Here is a 12104-nt window from a genome sequence, read left to right as displayed (position 1 = left end):
AAGAAGAATAAGAAGAAGAAGAAGAAGAAGAAGGAGAAGAAGAAGGGAAAAGAGGAGAAGAATGAGAAGATGATGATTATATGATGAAGGAGGAGTGGATGAGGGAGAAGAAGAGGAAGAAGATTGAGAAGGAGATGAAGGAACAAATCGAAAAGAAGATAAAGGACAAGAAGATGAAGAAGGATAAAAAGATGATGTAGCAGAAGTAGATATAAAGAAGGATAAGAAGATGAAGAAGAATGAGTAGAAGTATGAGATGGAGGAGAAGGATAAGAAGAAGAAGTGAGAGAGTGAGTATTAGTTTAGATTGGATTAAATTTCTTTATTTATGTATGTTACAGTATTTACTGCCTTATATACCAATTTACATTAAATGACGGTAATGCTAATTATTAAACGAATTTTACAAAGTATAAACAATTAATCAATGAAAATGAAGATTGAATGCAATTCAAATAACGAAAATATAATAATGTGATGCAACTTCATAAATCGGCGGTGTTTCAACAAATAATTGTCGATTCTCTAAGAAGGATATAAAATATCCCCCCCCCCCATTAGCTACGACCGAGGAGGGGGAGAAGTAGAAGAATGAGGAGAAGTAGAATAAGGAGGAGAAGAAGAACAAGAGTCAAAACAAGAAGAAGATGAAGAAGGATGAGTGGATGAAGAAGAAGAAAAAAAAACCAATACATGAATAAAAAATAGAAAGATAAGGAAAAGTAAGAACGAAAACTGAGGTACAAAGTTGAGACAGCTGAGGGTGGAGAACCAATTGATGGATAAGCTGGTAGTAATGGTTTTCTGAGAGCGCACCCTCGCACATCCATCAGCTGATCCATATATCAGCTGATCTATATCCTCAATCGTATTATCCCCACTCAATATCAGCTGGGATAGGCCTATTGCCTATTGATCGGCGGCTCATGCATGGTCCAATGGTAACGATAATACCGCTGGAATGGAAACCATTTGGGGTGAATTTGTGCACATCAAGACAACAATCTGTCTGCTGTTACAGGCTGGGTTAGCCTAGCCTAGCTCACTAGCGCTAGGTCTATAGGTTACTAGGTCACTAGCTACTATACAGAGGTCCACGTTTCAATGGCAGTATTTGATTTGCAATGGTATTGCTATCCTTGTCTATCATCCTTGTATCATCCTCGTATCATCTTTGTTTCATCTCTGTATCATCATTGTATCATCTCCTTATAGTGAGCTCCACGTTATAATAGCCCATATGGATAAAACTATAGTGAGGTCCACGTTATAATGACAGTATTGATCAACTTTGGTTTTGCTATCCTTGTCTATCATTCGACAAAGCCGTTGGTACTATCCTTTTCTAGGTCCAAAACGACGCCAATTATGTTTCTGACAGTGTAGAAATATAATTAATTAATGTAAAGAATCGGCATCGCTATTCTTCTATCTTTATTTATTGCCATTATACCTTGGATCTCACTATAGAGCAAATGCTCATGTGCAAGAGCATGGAGCATAAGGTTTTTGCTCATGAGCAAAAGGTAGAAGCAAAAGCATTTGCTAATTTTTATATGAATAACCTTTCCTTATACTCTTACCTTATGCTCCTGAAATCTGGAGCAAATGCTCACGTATTTTAAAGATTTTTCATCAGCTGATTCGCTTTTGTAGCCTTACTTTGTTTATCTAGCTCACGGAAGTGCTGAATATGCAAGTAGGGGGCACCGCTTGTGTTTGCGTCGTCTGCTCTATTTTCTATTTATGGATAGAGTTTCAGGTTAGTTGAGTTTAGAATTTTGAAATAATAGCGTGAAAAAATGTCATCCGTATGAAAATCTTCAGCATATTCTTATAATATCAATAGCTTCTTATATCATCTACACAACCTCGGACTTTATGCACAATGTTATGAACCTCGAACTTTATGTTAATCCATTTAACGTTCTGACCGTACTATCAAATCACCAGTTATACGGTCATTTGAAATCAATAATCCGACTCTGTTACGTGTCCTCTCAACTTTCCAGAATTTTTGTTACCTACTCAAAGAACCTCAGTTAAAATGTAACTAATCACGACCACCACTTTAGACAAAAACTCAGACGAAATTTACTATCAAATAACTAGTTACACCGTCATTTGAAAACAATAACCAAACTCCATCAGGTTTTCTTCAACCTTTCAGAATATTCGTAGCTCGAAAAACCACAGTCAAAATGTTAATAAATGCAACCACCACTTTAGACAAAAACTCAAACGGAATTTACTTTTCCTACAGTTACGTTGAAAAGTGGCCATTGCTGCACTGATTACAGAACGCAAAGAATCACTTTTCCGCTCTAGTGCGGGAAAAATTTTTCTGCACTCCACATTTGCAACATGGCAACGCAAAATACTTAGTAGGTTATATGGAGCAACAGTGCAGCAAAATCAAAATGAAGTTGGTAACAGTGACTGCTGTGGCTGCTATAGTGAGCAGAGGTGCAACGAAGCACAACGCGCTAATTATTAAGTAGATATTATAACCAAGGACAACGACAGCACAGTGCCACCACAGCACACACCACACAGCTGCCCCCCGCCAATCAAACACTACTAATTTATTGATGGATTTCAGGCAATTTTACCCATAATTACCCACTTTTCATATTCAATGGTAACTGTAGGAAAAACTTAATGTGAAATACGTGCGCAAAGTTCCTCTGCTGCACTCAAGAAACCATTGTAAACGTTTCTTTCGGTGCAGCAAACTGTCACTTTGCGCACTAGTTGCACAAATAACTATTTCAATGACTAGTTACACCGTCATTTGGAATCAATAACCAACTTCATCACATTACCTTCAACCTCTCAGAATATTCATAACTCGAAAAACCCCAGTCAAAATGTTAATAAATGCAACCACCACTTTAGACAAAAACTCAACGAAATTTACCACCCAATCATTAGTTACACCTTCATTTGAAAACAATAACCAAACTCCATCAGGTTTTCTTCAACCTTTCAGAATATTCGTAGCTCGAAAAACCAAAGTCAAAATGTTAATAAATGCAACCACCACTTTAGACAAAAACTCAAACGGAATTTACTTTTCAATGACTAGTTACACCGTCATTTGGAATCAATAACCAAACTTCATCACATTACCTTCAACCTCTCAGAATATTCGTAACTCGAAAAACCCCAGTCAAAATGTTAATAAAAGCAACCACCACTTTGGACAAAAACTCAAACGAAATTTACCACCCATTCATTAGTTACATCTTCATATGAAAACAATAACCAAACTCCATCAGGTTTTCTTCAACCTTTCAGAATATTCGTAGCTCGAAAACCAAAGTCAAAATGTTAATAAATGCAACCACCACTTTAGACAAAAACTCAACGAAATGTACTATCCAATCATTAGTTACACCTTCATTTGAAAACAATAACCAAACTCCATCAGGTTTTCTTCAACCTTTCAGAATATTCGTAGCTCGAAAAACAAAAGTCAAACATTTCAAACAAAAGTAAAGTCGTTAATAAATGCAACCACCACTTTAGATAAAAACTCAAACGAAATGTACTATCCAATCATTAGAAACACCGACGTTTGAAAACAATAACCAAACTCTATCAGGTTTTCTTCAACCTTCCAGAATATAGCTAGAAAAATACCAGTCAAATTTTAATAAATGCAACCACCACTTCAGACAAAAACTCAAACAAAATGTACTATCCAATCATTAGTTACACCTTCATTTGAAAATAATAACCAAACTCAATCAGGTTTTCTTCAATCTTTCAGAATATTCGTAGCTCGAAAAACCAAAGTCAAAATGTTAATAAATGCAACCACCACTTTAGACAAAAACTCAAACGGAATTTACTTTTCAATGACTAGTTACACCGTCATTTGGAATCAATAACCAAACTTCATCACATTACCTTCAACCTCTCAGAATATTCGTAACTCGAAAAACCCCAGTCAAAATGTTAATAAAAGCAACCACCACTTCAGACAAAAACTCAAACAAAATGTACTATCCAATCATTAGTTACACCTTCATTTGAAAATAATAACCAAACTCAATCAGGTTTTCTTCAATCTTTCAGAATATTCGTAGCTCGAAAAACCAAAGTCAAACATCTCAAACCAAAGTAAAGTCGTTAATAAATGCAACCACCACTTTAGATGAAAACTCAAACGAAATGTACTATCCAATCATTAGAAACACCGACGTTTGAAAACAATAACCAAACTCTATCAGGTTTTCTTCAACCTTCCAGAATCTTCGTTACTAAAAGAACCTCCGTTGAAATGTAACTGAAATACGACCACCACTTTAGACAAAAACTCAAACGAAATTTACTACCCAATCACTAGTTACACCGTCATTCAAAACAATAACCAAACTCCATCAGGTTTCTTTAAACCTTCCAGAATTTTGTGCAACTTTGTAAACCACAGTTAAAATGTAACTAAATACGATCACCACTTATTCAGACAAAATCTTAGACTAGATTTAATATAAAAAATTTAGTCACACCGTCGTTTAGAAACAATAACCAAACTCCATCACGTTTCCTCAAACCTTCCAGAATTTCAGCAACTTTGAAAACCACAGTTAAAATGTAACTAAATACGATCACCACTTTAGACAAAATCTCAGACTAGTTTTACTATCCAAAATTTAGTTACACCGTCATTTGAAAACAATAACCAGACTCCATCACGTTTCTTCAAGCCTTCCAGAATTTTAGTAACTTAAAAAACTCAGTCAAAATGTAACCACGTAAATACAACCACCACTTCATTCTTCTCAATTAAATCTGCACTTCACAGTTCTCATGGAGTTACTCGGCTCATTAAACCGCATCTAGAGCTCATCGCATTCTCTCTCGAACATCTTAAAGCAATCTTTTCACTCCAGCTTAACGGCAGAACCCACAGCAGAGCATGACATTATTTTCGAAAATCTTGGCTAATGTCCACCATGAATTGCGCCATTAACCGCTTCTCCATCAATTAACAGATAATGAACGTACTTTGTACCAGAAAATGACTTGAAAATGGACTCTAGTAACCACTGTACTCTGAAGTTGAACAATGCTTCTTCATTTTTATATCACATTTATCTCTGGAACTTGAAATAAGGTACAGGAGAAGGAGATTCCACCTCCATAGTATCATCAAAATTCATTCATTAAAAATTTATATTGCAGGTTTCCAACAATAGAAATCTCTGAAATTTATAATGTTATTATAGTGTGTATTTTTGGCTTCAAAATGTTATAGAATGATTAATTTTCAATGTGCAATGATAATTAAGTGTAGGCTAATATCTATATATAAAAGCGAAATCACTCACTGACTGTCTGACTGACTGACTGACTGACTCACTCACTCACTCGCAGAACTAAAAATCTACCAGACAAGAAACGTTCAAATTTGGTAGGTATGTTCAGTTGGCCCTTTATAGGCGCACTAAGAAATCTTTTGGCAATATTTTAACTCTAAGGGTTGTTTTTAAGGGTTTAAAGTTTTTCTTTTAACATGTATATTCTTCTTCTCCCAATCTCTTAATTATAATTGAAATTTCCATATCATATGTTACTATAGAACTATAATCTAGATAGAGTACCTCTTCGAAACAGTTGTTAACTGGCAACTAAATTAATAATTTTGTCAGGTTGGCATTAAGTTGAGTTGACTTTGTTAGGTTGGCATCAAGTTGAAGATTTAAATGCATTTATCGCGGAAAAATTGATTGGGCACTGCTACTTCAATCCTGGGAATATTATATTACTAGCCGTCAGGATCGCTTCGCTCGCGATATACGTTTAGCCAGACGTTTAGTCTGGACCCCCGACTGGATTGTCCTAACATATGATAAAAATGCTCAAATGAAAATGCAGGCGAGCGAAGCGAGCCTGCTGATTTCATTCTTGGACGATGCAGTCGGGGGTCAAGGGGGCGGAGCCCCCTGGCTAGACGGATATGGCGAGCGAAGCGAGCCTGACGGCTAGTTCAACTATAATTGTGTGGTGTAATTCTTCTACATTCAAAATTTCTTGCTAATATTTTATATTCTTGGACTAAAATTGAATTTGAACTTTTTCGCAGTAGAAACATAACCTAATTTTATGGACATGTTATCGATTATCAAAATTAGGAAATGGAATAGTTTTGGGCCAAGCCTGTTGTTTCTTCTGAATCATATTCATATGATTTGTGATTGTATCTACGAATAAATACATAAATAAATAAATATTCAGTACTGTTAATCAGTACATTCAAAATATATAAAAACCCTACTTTTTAAGAATTCAAAAACAAATGTATGCATGAGCTCGTACAACGTCAACATAACATAAATAAATATTATTTTTGAGTTTTACGACATGAAGTCAGTCTGAATGATAGGCTGGTTTAGGACCAAGCCACACGAAGCGGGTCTTCAGCCTTTTTCAGATGAGTCAACAGGGCAGGAAGCTCACCGATCAGCTCAATATTGTAATTTGAAAACAATTATCGAATCCATGAAATTATTCTTATATTCTTGGGCGATATTTTTATCGTTCTATGGAAAATTGAATCATAGCTCCTTCAATGACAGACTATTTCAATTATTACAACACGGGAATCCCAATTGAATGCTGTAAATCACCCCGAAGACTTCTGCTACTGCAAATATTGACAACAGGGTAAACAGCTATATGGAAATGCGATGAGTGCTACTATTCAAAAAGTATTTGTCAGCCAGGGAACGAGCCCTGTACCTCCTAATTGACGGAAAGGAATGTTTACCCTCACACCAAACTGAAAATTTCTGGATAGCAGCGCTCATTTTATAAAAAGCCATAGCGGCCATGACTTTTTGGTAACATTGTTGTATTTCACAATAGAATAAACAATCTAGATTATTTATTCTATGATTTACTCACCAATATTGATCAAAACTCTCCATCTAGAATACAGATTACTCTTTCCCAACAAGAAAACGGAACCTAATTGTTAGTCTTTTCAGAAACACAGTACACATTCGACAACGTTGTTTTCCACATACGAATTTTCACAATCAAACAATTGAGTTTCGAGTGTTTTTCTTGCAGGACTGTTATAGAATAAAGCCCAAAATTAGGGAAGCAGCTCGGTAAATCTAATAAATATGTTGTGTACTGGACCGAAGCCAGGGAATAGAAGTTGCTTCCCTCTTTTAAACATAGTTGTTCTCTATCTCTTTCTCTCATCCACTAAACATTGTGCTTCTCTCCTTCACTCTTCCATAGTTTTCTCCTCTCTCATTTACTCCTCCAAATATGGTTGTTTCTCTCTCTTTCCCTCTTCTAAACAAGATTGTTCCCTCTTCTATCTATAGTTGTTCTTTTTCTCCCTTCTTCTCCTGAACATAGTTGTTCCCTCTCTCCCTCACATCCAAACATAGGAATCGTTTTTCTTGCACGGTAAACATTTGAACAGGGTCCACAGCATTATACTCCAGTAGTTCCCGGGTAGTGTAAACAGGGCCTGAAAAAGTGGAGGCGCCGAAGGGCGGAGGACGAGGTCCCTCCATCATCCATCTGCATTAGGGCTCCATCCATCCACCTAATGTACTATGACATATCACTTCATAGCGCACGCCCGAGTGAAAAATCGGGAAAACTCTCTCGTTTTTCTTGCCGGAAAAATTGGAAAAACTTCTCGGACCGCTTTATCGTGCCGGAAAACTCGAGTGTGGTGGTCGAGAGCTAATTGAATTTGTTATGTGTTGTGTTAGTAATTGATGAGGAGTATTTTGGGAAATTTATGCCGAAGAATTCATGAATAAATTGGACAGAATAATGAACAAGATATTTTTTGTGGAATGAATGATATTTTGTGTAATAAAGATGTTGTATCAATCCAATTTAAATATTTTTACAGATGGAAATTACTGAGATATTGCAATAAATTATTCAAATGCTAATGAATGAATAGTTTCTATCAAATGAAATTACAAATTAAATGCTGTAAATCACCCCGAAGACTTCTTCTGCTACTGCAAATATTTCGAATTTCAATCTAGTTGTTCACCCTGTTGTCAATATTTGCAGTAGCAGAAGTCTCCGTGTGAATTACAGCATTTAATTAGGATTTTCGTTCAATAATGATTATTAAATATTTTCATTGACATAGAATAAGTAGGCCTATTTTCATGAGAAAACTATGTCAATTTCTAGAATATTTAAAAATGATAATTAAATTAATAATAATATAAAATTTGTTGGAATAATCAATGTATTGGATTATTATGGACTAAATAATGAAATTCATTCTTCTATTCACGGACAATGGCTTCGCGGAAGCTCTCTTGTGAATAGTATTTTTGTTTGCATCGGTTCTCACATAAAATGTTAAGGTTCATTTCCATCATCAGTTACATTTTTCCAAAATGTTGATATGAGTTGTGTTATAAACACATAAGTGTACTCAAACTTATAAGTTTGAAGTTAATTTTCACTGTATTATCGATACATTATGATATAGTGCCAAATTAACCTTTCTGAAGTGCCTAGTATCTTAAAATTGTTAGCTATAGGTATTGGTTTTGTATTTTGTTGTATTGCTGATGTAAACAATAGAACTTGAAACTTGGAACTTCTTCATATTGATGAGAATACATTATATATTGGGATATATTCTATCAATTTCGATCTAAATTTGGGAAAGGAGCAGTTTTTGGCTTTCAGTCTGTTGTTCCTTTCCCAATCATTCATAGTTGAGAATTACTTATATCTATCAATGTATAAATTGAATTATCATTGCATCAAGAATATTTATACTGATTTGACATAACAATGAAAGAGATAATTTCTTTAATTAGAAAATTTCCAATCTGTAGAGTTTTGAGTGAAATATTTTTGTATTTAATCAGTTTTTAAATATCAAAATTCAAAATTTTTAGTTTAGTCTTTAGTTTTGAAGTGGAAATTGGACTTTTTGAAGTGGAAGAGAAATCTTAACCTTATTCTTTTTTGAAACTTTCATTTGTAAAAATTTGGGAGAAGACAGTTTTGGGCTATGCCTGTTGTCTTCTCCCAATCATATTATATTTATTATAATTATGATCTGTAATGACAATGGAATAAATAAATAAATGAATAATCAGACTCAGTCACATACAGTGTATGATGAAATGTATTCTAGAAAATGTGCGAACGGACCTCCATGTATAGAGGAGACAGAGTATTTGCACCCCGATAATATATAATAATAATAATTATTATTATTATATTTAGAGTATTTGCACCCCGATTATTGATGTATTCAATGATAGTTTCCACACTCAAGTCCCGCACACACACATCGATTTTTGTTCGTACGAAATTTGTCCGTCCTCATGAATTCTATTAGATTAAACAGAACTTGACAAACATCATCTGTTTAAAATCATCTGTTCAATCTAATAGAATTTATAAGGACGTCAAAATATCGTACGAGCAAAAATCTTATGTGTGTAGCTAGCCTTACTGATTCCCAGTCTAAACTACACGACCGGACAGGAAGCTCTCCCATTGGCTGAGTATGTTGCCGTATTGGGAAACAGCCAATCAAATTAGCCATCTTCACACTTACCGATCATCGACGACCCAATAGGACAGAAATCTTTCCGATTGGCTGATTATGTTGCCGTATCGGGAAACAGCCAATCAAATCAGCCGTCTTCACACTTACCGATTCATCGATGGCACGACAGGACAGGAAGCTCTCCGATTGGCTGATTAGGTTGACGTTTCGGGAATCAGCCAATCAGAAAGCTTCGTGTCGTCGAGGAATCAGTAAGTGTGAAAGCGGCCAATAGAGTATACTTTTTGTGGAAGAGTGATTGATGTTCATTGACGTCTAGGATAACAGGAATCTTGTAGCGTTTCGAGAAACTTAAAAACCAGTTTCAAGATTTATTCGTGGGGGTCAGGCGATTCATATATGTCAATATTAGAGTAGTATCATAGCCACCTCTAATACAAGGCCCCGGCCTACGATATTGCAACGTCGCAGTGTAGGCCTAGAATCTAATGAAAAATCTGGTGTGGCGCACTCACACAACTTTCCTTGCCGTTATGAAAATTGATCTACTTATAAACAAAGATCTGAGACAGCTGGTGACAGGACAATAACGCTGGAGACATACGAGGTCTGCTATCTCTTCATAGTGAATCATTTAATAGAATCAACAGTTGCCAACAGTTTGCAATTGGATAATCACATTCTCTCGAATTACGAGCTTATTTTCAATTTTAAGTGAAAATGTTACTGAACATTAATTGTAGAGATTCTCATGCTCAATCTTTTCCACTCAAATTTTTCGTTCAAATTGTATCTCAAGCCTGATAATTGAGAATCTGAAATCAAACTTTGCATAGATGGGGCGGCGCTCCTGAAATTTTTACAGATATGGGACTTGTGGCAGTTGATAGAGATTATCGATGACTATTTCAAGTATACCTTTAATCAAAATCGTTGGAGCCGTTTCCGAGAAAATCGCGAAAAACCCTGTTTTTGACAACATTTTCGCCATTTTAGCCGCCATCTTGGATTGCATTTGATGGAAATTGTTCGTGTCGGATCCTTATAGTGTAAGGACCTTACGTTCCAAATGTCAAGTCATTCCGTTAACTGGGAGATGGGATATCGTGTACACAGACGCACATACACTCATACACACATACACACACACACACACATACAGACCAATACCCAAAAACCACTTTTTTGGACTCAGGGGAACTTGAAACGTATGGAAATTTACAAATTGGGGTACCTTGATTTTTTTCGGAAAGCAATACTTTCCTTACCCATGGTAATAGAGCAAGGAAAGTAAAAATGATTGGTGAAAAAGATCAGCTGATAGTTTTTAAAATCTTTTCCACCAATCATGTAATTAGATTCTAGGTCTACACTGCGACGCGACGTTGCAATATCGTAGGCCGGGGCCTTGTATTAGAAGTGGCTATGGTAGTATTATACTGTTTTAACAGCTTTGTCAATGAAGATTGAAAGATCATGTCTTGTGCTTTCTGGAGCAAGATTACATTTCAATAGTTGTCAGTTTTAAGATGAAATATTTCGTTGTGATTTCCCCTCCCGTATCCATCAACTGCAGTTAGTGTAACAAGTTTTCAAAAAAAAAGAAAAGAAAAAAAACTCAATCTCAGGTAAGAAAAACACCGTAATGGATATAATAGGAGAAGTAATTGGAAAATACTTCGTGAACCTTTCAGAAACACTCAAAGCTACCAGGAAACACCTCTACTAACTTTCAAGCACTACCAGAAAATAGCAGTTAGCTCACTTCAAAAACGGAACATTCTCAACCAATTTGGAAGAATAAATTACCAGGAGAATAGATAATAACTATCGGGAAACACGACTACTAACTCTCTAGAACTTGAAGCACTACCTGAGAATAGTTGTTAGTTCACTTCAAAAACGGAACATTCTCAACAAATTTGGAAGAATAAATTACCAGCAGAATAGATAATAACTATCAGGAGACACGACAACTAACTGTCTAGAACTTGAAGCACTACCTGAAAATAGTTGTTAGTTCACTTCAAAAACGGATCATTCTGAACAAATTTGGAAGAATAAATTGCCAGGAGAATAAATAATAACTATCGGGAAACACGACTCCTAACTCTCAAGAACTTGAAGCAGAAAATGGTAGTTAGTTCACTTCAAGAACAGATCATTTCCAACCTATTTATTTGGAAGAATAAATTTCCTCTCCGTTGCAATTGACAGACTTAATAGGTATCCTGTGAAAATCAACTGAAAGAAACTCTGAAACTGTTGAAATAATTCTACTTCACTCTCATCATAGATTTCTGTTCCAGCGGACCGGGAAGGGAAAAAGCAATATTGTCCACTTTTTCTCCTTCAGTCACGTGGAAAAACGGAATAGAATATTGAGGAGGAGCGAATCAAAGGGAAGTGTTGTTGTGTAATGGTGGAGGAAGGGGTGGAGATGCGAAAGAAAAGGAAGTAATAGAGAATTAATGATGTCTTGAGACAGCCAGGTATCCAATATTCATCCATTCATACCTTGAAAGATTTCCTGAAAATATTTTTCTTCCAAAGAAGTTGATGAAAT

The sequence above is a fragment of the Nilaparvata lugens genome, chromosome 4 (assembly GCF_014356525.2).
Source record: "Nilaparvata lugens isolate BPH chromosome 4, ASM1435652v1, whole genome shotgun sequence".
NCBI classification, from domain to species: Eukaryota; Metazoa; Arthropoda; class Insecta; order Hemiptera; family Delphacidae; genus Nilaparvata; species Nilaparvata lugens.
This window is presented reverse-complemented; position numbering follows the sequence as displayed.